Here is a 22,035-nt window from a genome sequence, read left to right on the forward strand (position 1 = left end):
GAACAAAAGCCACCCTCATAGAACAGCAAGTAGTCCCATTACTGATTCATTCTTTACGATGCAGGTGGCCTGATGGCAACACTGATATCTTGGGTTAATTTTTAGCCCCTGCCCTGGCTGGAGGTGGACAACCATCAAAAATCACCCTGCCAGGCCCAGGCCAATTAGTGGAGAAAATCAGTCAAGGTTCCTGCACTTAAAATGATTTTTTCCCCCAGTGACCCCTGAAGTACAAAGATCCACACAGTGAACAGAACTGAACCCAAAGGAACACCACTGACCACGTTGGAAAAACTGCTGTTCCTATTGTAATGATATGTATATTGACTTGGATATACAGAGTTAACAAGTTAATGATAATGCTTCTTACCGCTGGAGGGAACCACAGAAGTCATATATATCACCTCCGAATATTTTGAGGAGGTAATAAACATAGACTTGGTGATTCTGAGTTAGGAGTTAGAAGGAGTTAGAAGAGTGTCAGGCATAGAGAGCAGTGGTACTTGAGAAAGTTCTGTTAGTTTGAGACAGCATAGTTTAATGCCTTCTACTTTCGGAACGTGAACAAATCTTAGTAGTGTAATAAATTTATAGCTTTGTTCGTTAACAAAGCTTTGTGTTCTTTATTCAACACTACGCATCCAAGCCATGCAGGTGAAGCAGAAGAGAGAACACAACACCTACTTGCTATTTTCTCCCTGCGAACCAATATTGAATCCCGGTTTGGTCCTCAATCCTAGTTATTCAATCCTTTCTAATAATCTCCTGGGCAGCATCCCCTCAAGGACGTCTCTGAAATCCATGTACACCATATCCACCACATTTCCGTCTGCAATGTTTATTACCTCCTCAAAATATTCAGAGGTGTTCCAGGTTCCTCCTGAAGATGGCAGGGGCATCAGATTGAAGAATGGAGGGGTGGTGTACGGCAACACTCCAGGGAGGCCTAGAGGCCTTCCCTGCCTTCCTGGGTGCCAGAGGCCCAGGCTGTCACAGAGGTCAGAGGCCACCCTACAAAAGGGTGGTTACAAGATCCATTTTTTAAATTGAAATTTAAAATGGTTGGAGGACCTAGTCTTTTTAAGCACCCTCTCCCTTACTTATCATAGAACATACAGTGCAGAAGGAGGCCATTCGGCCCATCAAGTCTGCACCAACCTACTTAAGCCATCACTTCCACCCTATCCCCATAACCCCTCCTAACCTTTTTAGCATGGCCAATCCACCTAACCTGCACGTCTTTGAAGTGTACTGCAGCCTGCTATTGCTTTCAAGGTGGAAGGTCCTCCAGTCGAGAGAGGCCAGCTACCATCATTAATTGCATGGTACCCCCCCCCGGGTGGGTTCAGGACTAGGAAACCATCCCAACCTCAGTTTGTCACCCCTGGAGGGGAAATCCTGTCCCCTATATTGTTTTCCCTAAAATATACACTTTATTAAAGGGGTATCATTTTTTTTTTTTTTTTTTTTTTTGAGTTGAAATAGTACCACAGACCACACAAAATTATCACTTCTAAATAATTAGGGTGAGCAGACAGCCTAGTCTTGCTGAGAAAAGACCCTCATTTTTGTCAAACGTCTCGGTGTTTCCAGAAGTATTCTTGTTTTCAGACGTCCCATTTAGTCCATAGGAGCGGAGTGAGTTCAAATTAAATTTAGATTTAGACGGGCACCCTGGATCTGCCACTTTGCCCCACAGACGGCACAGCCCGTGGTCCCTTTGCCCTGCAGCTCGACGTTAAATTTCTGGATAACACGTGAAAAGCACTTTTGGGTGAGGTGGGCAGAATATGGACGGCAGGAAGCATTTGACGGAGTTGGCTACATCCGCAAACCTTGGTTTCCTTGGGAATTGACTTTGAACAGGAAAAGTACCGATTTAATTGTAAAACAAACAGATAAGGTGCTGTGCTTGGAGGAGTAGCAAAGAGAAATCAGTTTGTGCTGTGAGGGAGCACAGGGTGTTTTCACTTTTGAAAATCTGGTCTCCCTACAAATAATGTTATGCTATTCAAAACTGCCAAACTGGATCTTTACACAGCACAATGGAAGGCTGTGTCGAATACTATTCAGGAAGCAAGGCAGAGTCTTTAATGGGCCTTCTGCCGTAGAATTTAAGTGACACTCCATGGCGACACAATACACCACTTAATTTCTTAAAAGGGCGGTACAGTGGTTAGTGCTGTTGCCTCAGTGCCAGGGACTCGGGTTCGATTCTGGCCTTGGGTTACTGTCTGTGTGTAGTCTGCACTTCCTCCCAGTGTCTCCGTGGGTTTCCCCCAGTGTCTATGTGAGCTTCCTCCCACTGTCCAAAGATGTGCAAGTTGGATAGATTGGCCATGATCAAGGCGCTGGGTAACGGGGATAGGACGGAGGTGTGGGCCTAGGTAGAATGCTCTTTCGGAGGGGTCAGTACAGACTCGATGGGCCGAATATCCTCCTTCTGCACTGTAGAAATTCTATGGTTCTAGGAAGCAGAAACAAAGATCCTGCATTGATTGGAAATCTGAACCCAAATCAGAAAATGTCCAAAACCTCAGTTTAGCCATTAGATTGGAGTACTCTCTGATAAAGATGCCACTCAAAAGATTAACTAATCTCTTCCCTCCACAAAGTGCTGACTAACTTGCCATGGTAACAGCACTTGCTGTTTATTGTCCTGGAGAATTTTGCAGCTCCAACTGTTAGGATAGGACATGGTGACTGCGAAGCCCGGGAGTGGCTTAGCTACTACCTTCCCTCCCTGTAACATTCTATCTTCCCATTCTCCTCCTGGCAAAACAAAAGGATTACCCGAGACCACAAAGAGCAATCCTTCTCCAGAGTTGTTATCCAGTATTAAGTACCGAGTGATTATTTCACTGCACTCATTTATACTAAAATATTTCCATTTGTATAGCGCCTTTCATGATCTTGGCATTTTCCAAAGCGTTTGGAAGCCAATGAAATATTGTCACTGTTCCAAGGAACCAAAGAATAGAATAATAGCATTCATACAGTGCAGAAGGAGGTTATTCGGCCCACCAAGTTTGCACTGACCCGTAGAAAGAGCACCCTATCTAGGCCCCCCCGCCCCCACACACAAACACACACCCACCCTATGCATCCCTGGACACTAAGGGGCAATTTTATCATGGCCAATCCACCAAACCTGCACATCTTTGGACTGTGGGAGGACACTGGAGCACCCGGAAGAAACCCATGCAGACACAGGGCGGGGGGGGGGGGGGGGGGGGGGGGGGGGGGGGGGGGGAGTGCAAACCCCACACAGTCACCCGAGGCTAGAATTGAACCTGGATCCCTGCCGCTGTGGGGCTGCAGTGCTAACCACCGTGCCACCCTGTGGTGTGATGCAAGGTATGAAATGTTGCAGTCAATTTCCACACAGCAAATTTTAACAAACAGGGGCGAATTGAAATGATCAAATCATCTGCTTGTTTAATGATGTCGGCTTAGTGATAAATATTGACTTTAAAGGGGAAAAACCACTCTGGCAAAATCAAATATTTAGCTGGAGTAGTCATCAGACACACTGAAGAGGAAAGGATCATTTTCAATCTTCTTTGATGCTTTTAATGTATCACCTTAAATGGCTTCAACATCACTCGTGTTAGGGCTGTACCTACCACACTGCACAAAGTTCCCTCTCCACACACGACGGACGTTTAGAGGGCCAATGTGGAGTTGTACTGCTCGCTGGTTTTCACAATTCAAGCAGATACTTTGGCACATTGTACTGTCATTCACACTGCAGCATCTGACCGCTGCACAAATTTCCTGGTAAACGTGGGTTGAACAAGGACCTTTGCTCTGCGTTGACTGTGGGTTTTGTCTATTCTATAATGTTTAAACTGCAGCTTTTGTCTGGAGATAGCAGCAGATGCATTGAAGAAGCAAGCTGAAAGCTGTATTTTAAATAAACACTGGGCTTCAGCATCTCTACAACCATCCAGACAACATCCATTAATCACTCCAGCTGCTATTGTAGTCCCAATGGCCAGGCAATAGTTATTTAAATAATGAATGTCTCAGTTCATAGCCATAGGCTAGGGAGGAGAGATGCACGATCGCTATCCAGTCTCTGCCACTTGGTCTCCAGGAATGTGGATGGAATTGGGTTTAATTGTGTTGCCTCAGTACATCAATGTGCGGCCAACATTCACTATTAAAGCTCACAAAGGAGATGGCCGTTTGAGTGAGGCGATATAGGTTAACCGGCCTCTCCGAAATCGTACCCCAACAGCGAGTTAATGGTTTCAGCAAGAGGAGGATCTTAGAAATAACACCTGTCAGAAAATACTTCCCAGACCAAATAGAGCACGTTATGACGATGGAGCAAAACAAAGAAAACATGGAATTACACACAGAAATGTTGGACTTTAAAAAAGACCAGAGTTTTATGTTTTCAGAAAGGCCACGAACCCCGAAGTTGGCCGAGAACATGGCTAGCCACTGACAGCAATAGCTGCAGGGTATTTCTTGAAGGGACAATGGAACCTGTCCCTGTATTTCCAGGCAAGATATTTGTAAAAGCATTGAGAAACTGATTACTATCTCTGTTAAAGACAAAGAAACATAATGGCCATCATCTGGAAGGCCCCCCGGTGTAAATGCCTCCATAGATCAACTAGTGGATTCCAAGTTGGCAGACACAAAGAAGGGGGTTGAAAGTTAGCCAATTGAGCTGCCCAGTGCATGTTTTCTGCCTGGTGTGCGTATGGGGTAGATTCGCATCTGGTTTGCGCGCGCATTGTTAGAATCCTTCCTTTTCATTTCCCTTTGTTCCCATTTATTTTATTTTTTCTTGGTCTAGTTGAGATATACCTTTCAGTTGAGCGGAGGAAGTACCAGGATATAGGGCAGCACAGTAGCATTGTGGATAGCACAATCGCTTCACAGCTCCAGGGTCCCAGGTTCGATTCCAGTTTGGGTCACTGTCTGTGCGGAGTCTGCACATCCTCCCCGTGTGTGCGTGGGTTTCCTCCGGGTACTCCGGTTTCCTCCCACAGTCCAAATATGTGCAGGTTAGGTGGATTGGCGATGCTAAAATTGACCTTAGTGTCCAAAATTGCCCTTAGTGTTGGGTGGGGTTACTGGGTTATGGGGATAGGGTGGAGGTGTTGACCTTGGGTAGGATGCTCTTTCCAGGAGCCGGTGCAGACTCGATGGGCCGAATGGCCTCCTTCTGCACTGTAAATTCTATGATTCAAAGTTTCAAATAGTTTGACAACTATATACTCAATCCATGCGTTTTGCATTTGGGAAAGGAAATCCCAGACTTTCAGGCACCCAGCAGACTGGAGGCATTCGATTTGATTGGTTGGCTGGCGGCCAATGGGTTGTCCAGGGACAGTGTTCTGCCTGGCAATTGATTCCTACCAAGTGGGGTTTGACAGAACCCAGTAGAAGACTAGAGACCCTTAAATGAAGAATGCGCCCTCCTCCTCTCTCTTTCGGCTGTCTGCTGTCTCTGCGAGTTTATATTACAAGACCATTACAAGATGAGAGAAAAGATAACATCCAACTAACGGCCTAAACAGGAGAAAGAAAATAACTGGAAGACACCATGTGAAGTGAAAGACCCCAATCTTTTATTTTTAAATCATTGTTTCTTCCCTCTCTGTTGTCTGCGTGTGTGTGTGTGTCTGTGCGAGTGTATATTATATTGTGTGCATATAAGTGGGGTGACGTAGAAAGGGGGATGTTGGGAATTAGATGGTTGTTAACCAGTTGCATTGTCGCCTTTTTAATACTAATTACTAGTAAATAATAAAAAGGTTAATTCAGAAAATTATCTTATCTGAGTAACTTCAATTTCATCAGTGCTGTGACCACAGGTGAGGTTGGGCTGGAATTGACCGCGCACTGCCCAGGGTGGCATGATATTGTTTGGGAGTTTCATCTAAGGATCTTTGGTATAGTAGACAACAGCAATTTGAGGTCCTATATTTAGTAAAGCAGCAGCAGGTTTGTAAGAGTACAACAGGTCGGCTCTGGAAGCTGCTAAGGCATTTCTTCAGGTGAAGGATCTGCCTTTGGCCTATTTACAACCACTTTGAAAAGACAAGTTAAATGAATTGGCAAGTGAATTCAAAATAGAGGTGCCGGTTAAAATGAAGAAGGCAGTGATTGAGGATATATTGCGAGTGTTTGGGTCTGTTAGAAACACAGGAGAGAACTTGGTTCCAGTTCAAGCACAAGAGGGGGAGAGGGATTTAAAAAAAGGGACTTGGAAATGCAGGGAACAGATAAAGTGTTCTAAAGAGCATTTGAAATGAGGAAGTTGGAATTTGAAGAAGAAAAAGAAAAAGAGACTTCCAGTTTAAATTGAAAGGGAGGTGCCAAGAATTAGGGGCAAGCTTAACCCTAGAATCCAAGGGGTATGTTTAAGTTTATACAGGCCCTACCAAAATTTGAGGAAATGGAAGTAGAGGCATTCTTCATGGCATTTGAGAAAACAGCAACCCAAATGGAATGGCCGAACTAAAAGTGGACATTACCAATGCAAATTAAATTGATGGGGCGGGCACAGGAAGTTTATGCTTTCCTGTCAGAGAGGCTTTCTCAGGATCTAGGGAAAAGATATCCACGAAAAGGTGATTCTTTTCAGATGAAATATTTTTGCAACCAATGGAGGGGGTTTAATGAAGACATGGAGCCAGTCATCCCTTCCCACCCTAGTTTGCAACAATTTGGGAGTATCCCAGCTGGATGGTGGCAAATTGAGGGTTCTCGCCCAGATCAAGAACTTTTGGGGAATTACACCTGGGTCTGGTTGTAACGAGCACAATCAATGCAGATAAAAACTGCTCCACTTTATCTTAACAATACATCTCAGCCACCGATATGTTTTTTGATATTCCTCTATTTTCCGGAGAAGATTTTCAGAGATTGCCACCTTCGCCTCCAATTTGAGGCAATTTTAAGTCCACGGAGTCGAATTGAGAATTTCCCTACCTCAATTCACAAAGGAATCTTGCACCCTTTGAGAACCAAATCACATTTTTTTTTAAACATCCCAGGGCATTGCAATTTTAAAAGATATTAAGCTCGACTATTGGGAGAATTTTCTGAAAATAAGCAATGAATGAATCCTTTAAGGATATGGGTTTCTGCTCAATAACTGGTCAATTATGATGACTTGGCAGTGCTTGACACAAGAATATGAATGTGCTTTCTGTAATTGAAGAAATTGAATCTTTGGAGGGTCTAGGTAAACACAAAATTGCAGTCAGGATCAGGGTAAACATTTGAATCAATTTGTTGAGGCTATCTGTTCGACCAACACCTATCAGGTTTGATGGTTCTGGCCCATTTCCTACTTTGTCTCACGTGCTTGCTTCACATTCCCTACTGACCTCTTCATTGTAAAAGACTGCAAAATCTCAGAGTCCATTATTTCCTCTCAAAATCTTAGCTGCTGGTAAACAGCAGGTCTGCCCAAAACCTGAATATTAAACTAATATCTAGAGAGTTACTTCACATCTTTTAGATATGTTAGGTGTTAAGCAGTGGCTCTATCTGCCCTCTCAGATGCGGCAGGATTTCAACAGAGCCGGGGGAGTTATCTTTAATTTTTTTTTTTTTTTTTTTTTAAATTTAGATTACCCAATTATTTTTTCCAATTAAGGGGCAATTTAGCGTGGCCAATCCACCTACTCTGCACATTTTTGGGTTGTGGGGGCGAAACCCACACAGACACGGGGAGAATGTGCAAACTCCACATGGACAGTGACCCAGAGCCGGGATCGAACCTGGGACCTCAGCGCCGTGAGGCGGTTGTGCTAACCACTAGGCCACCGTGCTGCCCTGAGTTATCTTTAATTAGAGCGCTATCATTTATCCCTCGTCAAACATCACTAAGAAGAATGCCAAGTTATCTGTTCATTATTAATTTGCTGTTTGAGGGAGCTTGCTGTGGACAGGTTGGTCACCATGTGGCTACACTTCAAAACCAATCAATTGGCTCCAAGATGGTTCGGGAAATCCTGAGATTGTGGAGGACGGGCAGCACGGTGGCACAGTGGGTTAGCACTGCTGCTTCACGGCGCCGAGGTCTCAGGTTCAATCCCGGCCCTGGGTCACTGTCCGTGTGGAGTTTGCACGCTCTCCCCGTGCTTGCATGGGTTTCGCCCCACAACCCAAAGATGTGCAAGGTAGGTGGATTGAACACGCTAAATTGCCCCTGAATTGGAAAAAATGAATTGGGCATTCTAAATTTATTTTAAAAAAAAGAGATTGTGGAGGACATTACGCGAATACATTTTCTTTCTTTCTTGCTTCCGATCGGGATACAAGAGAAAGCTTATTGTCTGATAATTAAGGATTCCATGATGTGGAGATGCCGGTGTCGGACTGGGGTGGGCACAGTAAGAAGTCTTATAACACCAGGTTAAAGTCCAACAGGTTTGTTTCAAATCACAACAATTTTGCTTCTGATCACTATCTATTGAGCCCAAGTGTACATTACTCTGACATTCACTCTGCAGACTTGGTCATCGGGTTTATGTGGGCAGGGTACCAGAGGGCTGCCACTATCGAATGGAGCCATACTCGAGTATGAGTTAGCACCTCCAGACAGTGTAGCCAAGCAAAGAGGTCATCTCTCCAATGTAGTTCATTACATTTCTGCACCATCGACAGAGATGGCACAGCGGGTTAGCACTGCTGCCTCACACCACCAGGGACCCGGCTTCAATTCCAGCCTTGGGCGACTGTGTGTGGAGTTGGCACTTTCACCCGTGTCTGCGTGGGTTTCCTCCGGGTGCTCTGGTTTCCTCCCACTGTCCAAAGATGTGCAGGCTAGGTGGATTGGCCATGCTAAATTGCCCCTTAGTGTCCACGGATGTGCAGGTTAGGGTGTTAGGACGGGGTGAATGGTCGGTGGACCTGGGTGCAGTGCCCTTTCAGAGGGCTGGTGCAGACTCAATGGGCCGAATGGCCTCCTTCTATACATGTAGGGATTCTATGAAAGTGATTTGTTCTGGCAAGTAATTTGTGTTTGCTCGGGTCCTGGCATTTCTGCTGCCTCTGGGACTTTCTATGAAAATTTGTGGTGCTTGGTATCAGTTTATGTTCTATACTGGAAGCTTAGAGATTTACAGAACTGATGGAGCCACACCCTTGTCCTTCTAGCAGGTAACCGTCCCATCTCCGGCATCTAATCTCACATTTTAGCCCTTCCATATATCCTCCATCTTATTTTACGAGGTTCAAAAACAGCAATAGGTTATTCAATCCATCATATTTATGCTGATAATCCAAAACTAAACCCATTTCCCCACCCTCTCCACAACCCTGCTTACTCCAAACAGTATCCAATTTTCCTCCACAATATACCTCAATCATTCGCTGAAACAGACCCTCAGAGATGAAGTACAAATAAGATTCGCGTCACAAAAGCACCAGGCAATGACCATCTCCAACAAGAGAGAATCTAACCATCGCCACTTGACATTCAATGGGATTATCATCGCTGAACCTCCTATCATCAACACCTTGAACCATTACTAGAAACTAAACTGGACTAGTCATAGATACTGTAGCTACAAGAGCAGGTCAGAGGCTGGGAATCCTGTGGCGAGTAATTCACCTCCAGACTCCCCAAAGCCTGCCCACCATCTACAGGTCACCGAGGGGTGATTGAATACTGTCCATTTGTCTGGATGAGGAAAGCTCCAAGAAGCAACATGCACCATCCAATACAAAGCAGCTCACTTTATTGTCACCCTGTCTTCAAACATTCACTCCCCCCAATACCAATGCACAGTGCAGCAGTGTGAACCATCTACAAGCTGCACTGCAGGAACTCACCAGGGTTATTTAGACAGCACCTTCCAAGCCCACAACCATCACCATCTAAGGCAGCACGGTAGCACAAGTGGATAGCACTTTGGCTTCACAGTGTCAGGGTCCCAGGTTCAATTCCTGCTGATCACTGTCTGTGCGTAGTCTGCACGTTCTCACCGTGTGTGCGTGGGTTCCCTCCGGGTGCTCCGGTTTCCTCCCACAGTCCGAAGATGGGCAGATTAGGTGGATTGGCCATGATAAATTGCCCTGAGTGACCAAAAACGTTAGGAGGGGTTACTGGGTTACGGGGATAGGATGGAAATGAAGGCTTAAGTGGGTCGGTGCAGACTCGGTCGGCTGAATGGCCTTCTTCTGCACTTTATGTTCTGTGTTCATCCAGAACAAGGGCAGCTGGGAATCCCACCACCTGGAAGTTCCCCTCCAAGTCATTCACCATCGTGGCTTGGAAATATATCTCTGTTCGTTCATTGTCGCTGGGTCAAAATTCTGGAATGCCCTCCCTAATACCACTGTAGGTGCCCCTCGGCAACATGGACTGCAGTGGTTCAAGAAGGCAGCCCACCACCACCTTCTCAAGGGCAATTAGTGATGGGCAATAAATGTTGGCCTAGCCAGCGATGCCCACATGCCATGAATTATTTTATTTTTTTTTTTAAATGAGGTACGCCTCACAACTAAAATAAAGCCACTTATTTTCCAGCACATGTATGTGCTCAGGAGCACATGGGTTCCCGAGACTGTATCAAGAATAATTTGCAATTATACAGCACCTTTAACTTGGTAACACATCCCAAGGTGTGTCATGCATCACAGAATTTGAAACCGAGCGTGGATCTCACCTCCACAACCCAAAGATGTGCGAAGTAGGTGGTTTAGCCGTGCTAAATTGACCCTTAATTGGAAAAAAATAATTGGGTACTCTAAATTTTTTTTAAAAAATGAATTTGAAACCGTGCCACATCAGGGGATATTAGGGCAGCGACACAGCATTTAAAGAATGTGTTAAAAAAAAAGAGGAAGATGCTTTGGGAGGGTTTTCCAGAGCTTGGGACCCAGACTGTCAATAGTGGAGCAATTAAAATTGTGGGTGTGCAAGAGGCCAGAATTGGAGCAGATCAGAGATCCTGGAGTCTTGCAGGGTGATAGGAGGTTACAGAGGTAGGGAACACCGAGCCCATCAAAGGGTTTGGAAGTCAGAATAGCACTGAAAAAGGAATTTGAACACGCCAACCTAGAAAAAAGTGGTCACATATTGAGAAATGATAGAATTAACCGCAATGACCTTTCAAGCACATCCGAGGAATGTGGTTATTTTACACTAAGTGGTCAATAAATAGACAGCCTTCAGGCATGCCTATTACAGGCCTGTTCCTTAATGATTCAAAGGCGGACAATGACAGAGTTAAAACATGCATCTTGTCTTGACCCTAATCTATAACCAGAAACAAGATCTGCTGTGTTAATTCCAGCACTTCCCAGTTCCTTCTATAATCGTGCCGAAACATGCTGGGCCTGTGTGACCACACCCTTAAAATAGCAAACGAATCTAACATAAATATCCTGCTTCTGAGCAGTGTCATCCTCTGAAGAGTGAACTCAACTCTCTGACGTGCACTTGTACAGCCCTGCAAGATATTGAGATAGCAAAGAGTGGTTCATGCGAAACTCATTGTGCAAATCAACAAAGATAGCTGAGGGGATGCTGAATTCAAGCACCCCGACTGGACGTGACCTACACAGACAAAGCGTGACTCAACTGGCACAGAATCTGATTGACATATTAGTCACATCCAGAAGCAGAGGGGGCAGCTATCCATATTAGGATGAAGGAGAGCTGGCTGCTACATAGATGGAACGCATAAATTTACCAGAAAGGGGAGCTGAAAAGATTCTGATCTCCTCAGGAGGCCCAAAAGTAAGCAGCAATGCTTTTTATTTTTTTTCCCCCAATTAAGGGGCAATTTAGCATGGCCAATCCCCCGACCCGGCTCATCTTTGGGTTGTGGGGGTGAGACCCACGCAGACACAGGGAGAATGTGCAAACTCCACACAGACAGTGACCCAGTGGCCAGGATCGATCCTGGAACCTCGGCGCCGTGAGGCAGCAGTGCTAGCCACTGCGCCACCGTGCTGCCCAGTAAGCAATACTAACACAAATCCCAAATTAAACTCATTTGATGTGCCCCCCCCCCCCCCAAAATAATATGGAGAAACGAATGACAAAAAGAGGTTTCCGAAACCTGTCGTGAAAGCAGCAAGGCTACGCCATTGGCTGATTGAACCTGACGTGAAAGCAGCAAGGCTACGCCATTGGCTGATTGAACCTGACGTGAAAGCAGTAAGGCTACGCCATTGGCTTATTCAACCTGTCGTGAATACAACAAGGTTATGCCATTGGCTGATTCCAAACAGCAAACTTCGGCAAAAAAATACATGTTGCAGATGCTGCAAATGTGAAACACTCAGCAGGTTGCACAGCATCCACTGAGAGAGAGAGAAAAACAGAGTGTTCACGCTGCAGGTCAGCAACCCTTCGATGGCAAACTTCACGGTGGCTGCCACGTTGGATACATAGAATTTTACAGTACAGAAAGAGGCCATTCGGCCCATCGGGTCTGCACCGGTCTTGGAAAGAGCACCCTACCTAAGGTCCAAGTGGATACAAGTGATCTGCAAAGTTACTGGGATCTTCCACCCAAACGCCGTGATCTACGGCGGCAGATCACCGATCCCATCGCCGTCAAGGGGGCTTCCTATTGTTCGCACCCTCTGCGGCCGGAGAACCTGGTCAAATGTCTTGAAAGTATTGTTGTTTTTGCGACGAGGACATGGGTGCACATTGTTTTTTTTTTAAAAACCACCGCATATTGGGTTTCACAAATACTTCTACTGAAAATGCCTTTATTTGGATGAAAACATAAAACTTCCAAGCTCTCCGGTAGCTTCTTAAAAACAAAGCGGACACGAGGTAGCAGCACAGCTACACTCTTTTCTCAAGTCCTTCTTTGCGAATTCCTGCTTCAATAATGGAAGCATTCCGTCATCAATGGTTTTGACACATTTGCTTCAAATACATACACTCATCAGCGTAATTTATTTATTTCTCCTCGAACAATACCTTAGCGGCATTTCTAAATACTTTAGTTGGCTTGCGGGAAATTTCTATTTGAGAAACGGCAAAGGAACCGGACATATTTGGAAGTAACGGTTTGAGATTACTGATGGAATGATCACTCCGCTGGCATCATTTTCCTCCAGACTGGACGTTCGAATGACAGACGGCGCCAAATCTGACATTGCTCACCCTCATCGCAACTGCGAATCAAAGAGCAACCTCTGGCACCCACACGGGTGCCATTAAACAAAGAAAGGCAGAAATTTCTACTGGTGATTTCCTCCGCTTCCACAGGGGTGCGTCATTCAAGCCCCTGCGGATGGAAATCTGAGAGAGCTTTTGATTCAACATGAATTCCCCTTTTTCATGCCATTAGTCTCGCTGCAAAAGAAAACCTTGAAAATATTATGCCTTCTTGAATAAAGTGCAACTGGGTTTCTGAACGGTGTACAAAATCGTAACGACTGGTGAACAAGTTCTCTGCCCTGCAAAATAAATCCTATTTTTGTGAAATGCCAAATTTAAAGTTTGTCATATTTTAGCTTCTGCCTTAATCCCATCTCTATGTGACACTGGGACCCCCGTTCAATTCAGATTTCAGCGACTGTCTGAGTGGAGTTTGCGCTTTCTCCCAATGTCTGCGTGGGTTTCCTCCGAGTGCTCCGGTTTCGTCCCATAGTCGAAAGATGTGTAGGTTAGATTGGCCATGCTAAATTGACGCTGGGCGTCATGGGGCTGCAGGGTAGTGGGCCTGGTTAGGGCGCTCTTTCAGAGGGTCAGTGCAGACTCAAAGGGCCAAATGGCCTGCTTCTGTATTGCAGGGTTTCTATGATTCCATGATAAAGCAATGCCGCAGACACATTTAATTAGAGCAATGGCAAGTCAACTTGCTCCGGGACAGCATGGTGAGGCAGTGGTTAGCACGACTGCCTCGTGGTGTCGAGGACCCGGGTTCGATCCCGGCCCGGGTCACTGTCCGTGTGGAGTTTGCACATTCTCCCGTTGTTTGCGTGGGTCTTGAACCCACAACCCAACGATGTGCAGGCTAGATAGATTGGCCATGCTAAATTCACCCTCAATTACCATGGCCGATTCCCAGCTTGGGTCACTGTCTGTGCGGAGTCTGCATGTTCTGTCTGCGTGGGTTTCCTTCGGGTGCTCCCGTTTCCTCCCACAATTCCGGAAAGTCACCTTGTTAGGTGAATTGGACATTCTGAATTCTCCCTCAGTGTACTCATACAGGCCCTAGAATGTGGCGACTAGGGGCTTTTCACAGTACCTTCATTGCAGTGTTAATGTAAGCCTACTTGTGACACTAATAAAGATTATTATTATGTATCAAGGAACAACGGCAAGGGAACGCAATGAAAAATGAAAAGAAGAATCGAGCAATGGCCGGTGCCGAGGCATCTGCACAAAGGAATATCCAAAGTGTCCACCCTAGTTTAATGTTCTACAAAAAGAAAGATAATAGAAGAGAGGGGAGGAAAGACCTCCCTGTCCTGTCATATTTCCAAGGTCCTTTGTGTTTTGCTTTGCGATGCATATACCTGTATTTATTTATTTAATTTAAAAAAATAAATTTAGAGTACCCAATTCATTTTTTCCAATTAAGGGGCAATTTAGCATGGCCAATCCACCTACCCTGCACATCTTTGGGTTGTGGGGATGAAACCCATGCAAACACGGGGAGAATGTGCAAACTCCACACGGACAGTGACCCCCGAGCCGGGATTGAATCTGGGACCTCGGCGCCGTGAGACTGCAGGACTAACCCACTGCACCACCGTGCTGCCCTATACCTGTATTTATAACATGCATAAAAACATTCATAAAAAATATATTAAAAAAATTAAAGTCAACTTGCTCAGAGTTTCTTAGGAGCAAATCAATGGCAAGATCACAACAGAAAGACACTTGTCCATATTTTCCTACATACAACTTAAAACATTTCATTGTCTACAATAGTCTGTGGGCTTGAAAGGTGATATATAAATGCAATTCTTTTTGTTGCACTGATAAAGTTCAAGAAAGTCTTTGCTTGATTCAAATAGAACATACAGTGCAGAAGGAGGCCATTCGGCCCATCAAATCTGCACCAACCCACTTAAATCCTCACTTTCACCCTATCCCCATAACCCTATAACCCCTCCTAAACATTTTGGACACCAAGGGCAATTTAGCGTGGCCAATCCACCTAACCTGCACGCCTTTGAGACTGTGGGAGGAAACCAGAGCGCCCAGAGGAAACGCACGCAATATAATGTATAATGTAATAATAAAACTTGTAGAGAATGATGCTGCGCAGTGTCTTCTCTTGCAAAAGATTGCAATTTCTGTAAAATCCTTGGAGTTGCTGCCTGTTCAGCTTTTAAATCGGGCGGGGTAGTTCGAGAGGGGTTTTAAAATATTTTTTAAAAACAAACTTAAACTGGATAAACGTTGTTTAAAATGGTTTTTTAACAAAATCAACTTACAGATGACACTAGTTGCTGATGACACTGGGATCTAGCTGGTGTGGGGCAGGAGGCTTAAAGGGCCCCACTCATCACAGCGTGTGCTGCTCGTACTAGCAAGGAGTTCCACTTTAAATAGTGAGTTCCAAGTACTGGTATCCCAAAGATTCTTCCTCCTCCATTCTAGGCGACCTCCGGGCAATCCTCCGGAGGTGGGGGCATCGGCTAACCTGGCGCATCGCACCATCCGCCACTGCACTGCCTTCCCAAGACCTTTCTGTGTCCTGTTTTCCAAAGCAATGTTTTCTTTAAAGAAATTAGAAGTGCACAGGATCTTGGGGGGGGGGGGGGGGGGGGGGGGGGGGTGTTATGGGGGGGGGGGGGGGGGGTGTTATGCGCAAAACAGAGACGGTGGAACTTGCACACCATGTTCTGTTCACATCCTCAGGACATTCCAAAGCATTTTACAGCCAAATAATTACTTTTGAAATATAGTTACTGTTTTGTAGGAAAATGTGGCTCAGTAAGGTCACACAAGCATCAATAAGATGAACAAAGATTATTTTGCTTTGATGGTGTTGGTTGTGCAATACGGAGAGCCTGCATTTTCCTCTTCTTCCATCCTGGTGCCGCTCCTGCTCAATCGGCACCAATTCTTTAGGAATACACAAATACTTTATAGCACTCAAATGTCAACAAGCTCGGCATTTCAGAGGGCAGTTTTAAGAGTCAACCACACTGCTGTAGGTCTGGACAGGTTCAGACAGCAGATTTCCTTCCCTAAACAGGATATCAGCGAACCAGATAGGCTTTTACGACACTTAAAATTGTTTCACTAGACTTAGAACTTCAGATTTCCATTCAATTCAAATGTCATCATCTCCCATGGTGGGATTCGAACCCAGGACACCAGAGCATTACCCTGGGTCTCTGGGTTACTTGTCCAGTGACAATACGGCTACACTGCCATCTCTGCCAGGCCAGGAACTCACCACACTGGACTAAGGTACATGTGAGGGTTACAAAATGAGCCAGTTACAAATTTGTGGAGTTGATCAATTAGAAAATAAGCAAAAAAACAAGGAGAATCGTCTAGCAATACCACAGGAACCAATTACAGCATGTGTCAGGCATGAATATCTGAATAGTGTGATATTAGATCAGTCAAGGCAGCAATTTTTGTACCTCAAAGTTGGGAGCTCACTTGGTTCAATAGCCGGCACACGGTTGGAAAGTTGGATGTTTGACTCAGATTAGAATTTCCCCATTCTATCAGTGTCCAAGGTGGATGAAGTGAGTCGTACACCTCATGAAACAATTATTCAGGGTAGAATTAATCTCAAAACAATTATTTGGGATAGAATTAATAATCACATGGAAAAACATGGATTGATTAGGAAGAGCCAGCATGGATTTCTTCAGGGAAAAGCATGTTTAACTCGCTTGCCAGAGTGTTTTTATGGGAAGAGGTAGCAGAAAGGATCGATGAGGGTAATGTGGCGTGCATCAGGTGTTTTTCCAAAGTGCAGGTCGCGACCAGCGGTTGGGTCACGGATGGGTGTCGGGAGGGTCGCGGAGCGATTGGTCGCGCCATTCACGTGGTGGTCCCGTTTGCAGGAGAAGCACTCAACGGCCACTACCGCTTTTGAAATGAAAATAAATGATGCTGCGTGGGGTCTTCCAGCCAGTGGTGGCGGCAGAGAGCTGGTCACTGGTCCTGCACATACACTTAATGTCAAGCACCCTCCAGATACATGCTTTTGGTGCCAAATCACAGAGTGGAGTTGCTTCCATTTTCTAGCTGCTGACAAGCAAAGCAGGTGAACTGTGAAGATGAATGGTTTTCTTAAAAGTAAGAGGGCCAGAGAATCAAATAGGCAGTTTACCTATTGGACAGGATCTCACGACAGAATCTGCTGGAGAGAGCTTCACAGGAGAGTCCATGGCAGGACAGAGCTACTGTTAGCTCTGTACATAGATCCAGGGCCTCTGGTTAACAGCCCACAAAGAAGATACATAACTCATTAACAAAGCAGTATAAAGACGATTTCTTCAAGTATGGTTTTGCCAATTGTGCCAATGCAAATAACGATGCAACGCCCATGTGTGTTATATGAAGGGAAGTGTTGACAAATGAAAGGAAACGTTTTAAACTTTGAAAGAGAAGAGATGGGTAAAACAATTCCTTTTGTGGTTGAGACCCCAGAGTCAGTTATTAACTTACAGCTGACTCCAAATTAAAAGACTACTCTGCTGTAGCCGACTTGTGATTCCACATTAAAACACACCAAAAGCTCATGAGGCTGTCAGCATTCTGCAGTAGCATCGCCCAGGAGCATCCAGTGCTGAGTAAAAGAAGCATTTTGTTGCTATTACCCTTCATGTGCGAGGTTGGATTTTCTGTTTTCACAAAGATGAAGACGGCACAAAGGAACTGGCTGAAGTCGACACCTGATATGCACATAGCCCTCTCCTCCTGTGAACCTGATTCAAGTGAGATCATGAGGAACAAGCAGGCTCCACTTCACATTAAAGGTAATCGAATATGGCGTGTGTATCAAATGTCGGTTGGCGTGTGTCGCGAAGGTCAGCCAGTTGGCAAACATGGGTGCCGGGAAAAAAAATGTTTAAAAAACACTACGTGGACTTCCAAAAGGCATTCGGTACAGTGCTGCACAACAGGCTTGTGATATTTACAGGAAAAGTGATATTTACTAGCATTAAAGGGACTGTAGCAACAGGAGTAATAGGGTACAGGCAGTGGAGAAAAGCAAATTACTGCGGATGCTGGAATCTGAAACGAAAGGGAAAATGCTGGAAAATCTCAGCAAGTCTGGCAGCATTTGTAGGGAGAAAAGAGTTAACGTTTCGAGTCCGATGACTCTTTGTCAAAGCTAACAGAGAGTGTGAGAAATATTTATACTGTGGAGTAGGAATGAAAGATGAGTCATAGCCACAGAAACCCAGGGAAACCGGGTGCTAATGGCCACAGAAACCAAAGGGGAAAGAGTGTTAATGGCAGTCCCCAGAGAGGACAAAAGGTGTGAAAGGTCAAACAGCAGGGAAACTAACATCAGAGGATGAACTGTAGATGTAGGGGGAGGGGAAGGGGGAAGCAAAGAGGAGAAAGGTGCAGGAAAGGTGCAGGAAAGAAAGAAATGGTAAAAGACAGTTAAAATGAAATGAAAACAAATGGGTCAAGGTGGGGCTGATCATCTGAAGTTGTTGAATTTGATGTTGAGACCGGAAGGCTGTAGCGTGCCTAACCGGAAGATGAGATGTTGTTCTTCCAGTTTGCGTTGCGCTTCACTGGAACATTGCAGCAGGACAAGGACAGACACGTGGGCATGGGAGCGGAGTCTTGTGTTAAAATAGCACGCAACAGGAAGGTCAGGGTCCTGAATGCGAACAGACCGAAGATGCTCAGCAAAGCAATCACCCAGTCTGACTTTGGTCTCTCCGATAATGGTTAATGGGTATTCTTTGGACGGGAGGAAGGTTCATAGTGTGGAGTTCCCCAGGGATCAAAATTTGGACCTTTGTTTTTCCTGATTGACCCAGATCTTGGTGTGGAAGGGACAATTTCAAGTTTGCAGATGATGTGAAACTTGAAGCATTGTAAACAGTGAAGAAAAGAGTGCAGTACTCCAGAAGGACATAGCTAGGTTGGAGGAGTAGGCAGCTAGGTTGGAGGAGTTGGTGGAGTAGGCAGCTAGGTTGGAGGAGTTGGTGGAGTAGGCAGCTAGGTTGGAGGAGTTGGTGGAGTAGGCAGCTAGGTTGGTGGAGTAGGCAGCTAGGTTGGAGGAGTTGGTGGAGTAGGCAGCTAGGTTGGTGGAGTAGGCAGCTAGGTTGGAGGAGTTGGTGGAGTAGGCAGCTAGGTTGGTGGAGTAGGCAGCTAGGTTGGTGAGTAGGCAGATAGGTTGGTGGAGTAGGCAGCTAGGTTGGTGGAGTAGGGAGATAGGTTGCAGATGTACAGAGAAGTGTGAAGTTACTCATTTTGGTTGGGAGAACATGGAGAGTCAATAAAAAATAATGGGTATAACCCTTTTTAAAAATAAATCTAGAGTACCCAATTATTTTTTCCAATTAAGGGGTAATTTAGCGTGGCCAAGCCACCTATCCTGCACATCTTTTGGGTTGTGGGTGTGAAACCCACGCAGACACGGGGAGAATGTGCAAACTTCACACGGACAGTGACCCAGAGCCGGGATCGAACCTGGGACCTCAGCGCCATGTGGCAGCAGGGCCAACCACTGCCACACCATGCTGCCCTGAAGAGGTACATCTCGATAGGGTGTGAAGGATTGGAGAGAGCTGGCTATACATCTGCAGAAGTCATTAAATGTGGCAGGACAGATGGAGGGAGCTGTTAATAATGCAGACAGTATTCTACGCTTTGTCAATAGGGGCATAAAGTACAAGAGTAAGGAGGTTATGCTGAACTTGTGCAAGACACTGTGGTGGCAGTGGTAGCACTGTGGTTAGCACTGTTGCTTCACAGCACCAGCATCCCAAGTTCGATTCCCGGCTTGGGTGACTGTGCGGAGTCTGCACTTTCTCCCCGTGTCTGCGTGGGTTTCCTCCGGGTGCTCTGGTTTCCTCCCACAAATCCCGAAAGACTTGTTTGTTAGGTGAATTGGACATTCTAAATTCTCCCTCTGTGTACCCGAACAGGCGCCGGGATGTGGCGACTAGGGGCTTTTCACAGTAACTTCATTACAGTATTAATGCAAGCCTTCTTGTAACAATAAAGATTGTTATTTTTTAAAATTTAGAGTATCCAATTCATTTTTCCAATTAAGGGGCAATTTAGCGTGGCCAATCCACCTACCCTACACATCTTTGAGTTGTGGGGGCGAAACCCACGCAAACATAGAGAGAACAATAAAGATTATTAAGATTATTAAAGTACATCTCAGTAGAAAGCATGGGACTCAACTGAAGTATTTGCTCTCTCTACAAACACACAACATTTGCTCCCCTGTTAATATTTGGGTGGTGGTGGCAGGGTGGGGTGTGGGGGAGTGAAGGTGGAAATTAGAACCGAAACCATTGGACAGTGTAGGCAAGGGACCGGGCGGAATGCTGTTTTTTACCCCGGCCCAATATTATGCTTCAGGAAATAGCGTCTTTGATGTGCAGGCGTGGTTAAATTTGCCCTCTTCGGCGCATGGCCAGCTGACAGAGGTACTGCAGAATGGAAGCATATTGTGCAACGAGACACTGACAAGAGTCCGTGTTCAGGAAAGAATGGGAGAACCGAAAGGATCTTTGAAAGTTTTAATGGTGATTGATAGTCTTTCTCAGACAAATCATTTCCATAATGTCTTGACACATACAGGCATGGTACACATCCATTGGGGAAAAGAGTCATGTTAGCACACCTCCAGACTGCACTTTAACACGAAAGATTGCAGCGTTTTTGATGCCAGGTTAACTTTAGAATGTAAACCAACATTAATTCCTGCACAGACAATTTGAATAAGGTACAAACTTATTCGCCTCTGGGTGTTATCTGATACCCACTTGCTTCTGTTCAACATTTGACATTTCATGTGTTTAACAATACCTTTTTTGCTCAGCTTCTCTGGAAAACCCTCACACCCAAGCATATGACCCATGCGGCTTCCAAGATGTTCACTCGGTCAAGAGGCGAGATATGTCACAGGGTGGAAAGGGTAAGTAATCCATTAACAAGTCTAGTTCTAGATCACGTAGCCCAACACTCCGAAAGAGCAATCCACCTAGGTCCACTTACCCTCGCAATCCCCTTAACCCCGTAACCTAACCTGCACACCCCTTGACACCAAGGGGCAAATTAGTTTGGCCAATCCGTCTAACTTGCACATCCTTGGACTATGGAAGGGAACCAGAGCATCCGGAGGAAACCCACGCAGACACGGGGAGAACATACAAACACCACACACAGTCACTCGAGGTCGGAATTGATCCCAGGTCCTTGGCACTGTGAGACAGCAGTGCTAACCACTGTGCCACCTTAGCCAATTATGGCCCCGCCTCTTCAGCCGCTGTCTTGACTGATATTCATTGCCTCATGTTGAGACTTGAGGAGGCGACCTAGATAATGGGCAAAATTCTCTGCCTCGCAACACCACAAACTTGAACTGCGATCGAGCAGAGAATAGAGGTCTGTACCCAGCGCCAATTCGAGCGCCATGCTCCTGTCCCTCGTTGGTGATAATAACGAGGTTTTGCCCTGCGCTGGCATGCAAAACCTGCATTTGCATTAATGGAAATGTGATTGGTGGGTTGGACACAGTAAGCCCCACCTTTCTGCGATGCTCCGCCCCTCTAGGGCGGAGCTCTCGTGGCTGTAACCACTACAAATATTGAGAAACATGGGCAGGGCACCATGGCTACGGAGGGGGAGTGGGAGGCTAAAGGAATGTGAGAAAAACTGTTGAAAACGGTCATGTTTGCTGAGGGATGGCTGCCCAGGCTGGGGGCTGTAGCGGGTAGTGACTGGAGGTGTCCCCCTCGGGATCAGGGTGGCCTGGCTCAGAATGCCACTGTTGCAGCCATCGCCGGAGGGGGGGGGGGGGACGAGGCAGGTCTTCAGTGAGCCAACTTGGTGGCTGAGAATGAGCGTGTCGTAGGTGCAGCGCTTAAAAACAGCTCCAGCTGCCAGGCTCG

The 22,035-nt window shown here is 45.7% G+C and overlaps 1 protein-coding gene across 4 annotated transcripts in view; it reads right to left on the bottom strand.

The window, feature by feature from the left end:
* plpp2a (phospholipid phosphatase 2a) overlaps positions 1-22,035 on the bottom strand; it is a 113,707-nt gene that overhangs the window by 54,802 nt on the left and 36,870 nt on the right. Inside the window, exon 1 of one of the 4 annotated variants that reach the window (XM_038777321.1) lies at positions 15,403-15,633. The exons of the other annotated variants lie outside the window; for them this stretch is intronic. The gene's annotated coding sequence lies outside the window, so the exon portion shown is untranslated. Of the gene's footprint in view, positions 1-15,402; positions 15,634-22,035 lie in introns of those variants that run through there. 4 annotated transcript variants of the gene reach the window in all.

Source organism: Scyliorhinus canicula, chromosome 18 (genome assembly GCF_902713615.1).
Source record: "Scyliorhinus canicula chromosome 18, sScyCan1.1, whole genome shotgun sequence".
Taxonomy (NCBI): domain Eukaryota; kingdom Metazoa; phylum Chordata; class Chondrichthyes; order Carcharhiniformes; family Scyliorhinidae; genus Scyliorhinus; species Scyliorhinus canicula.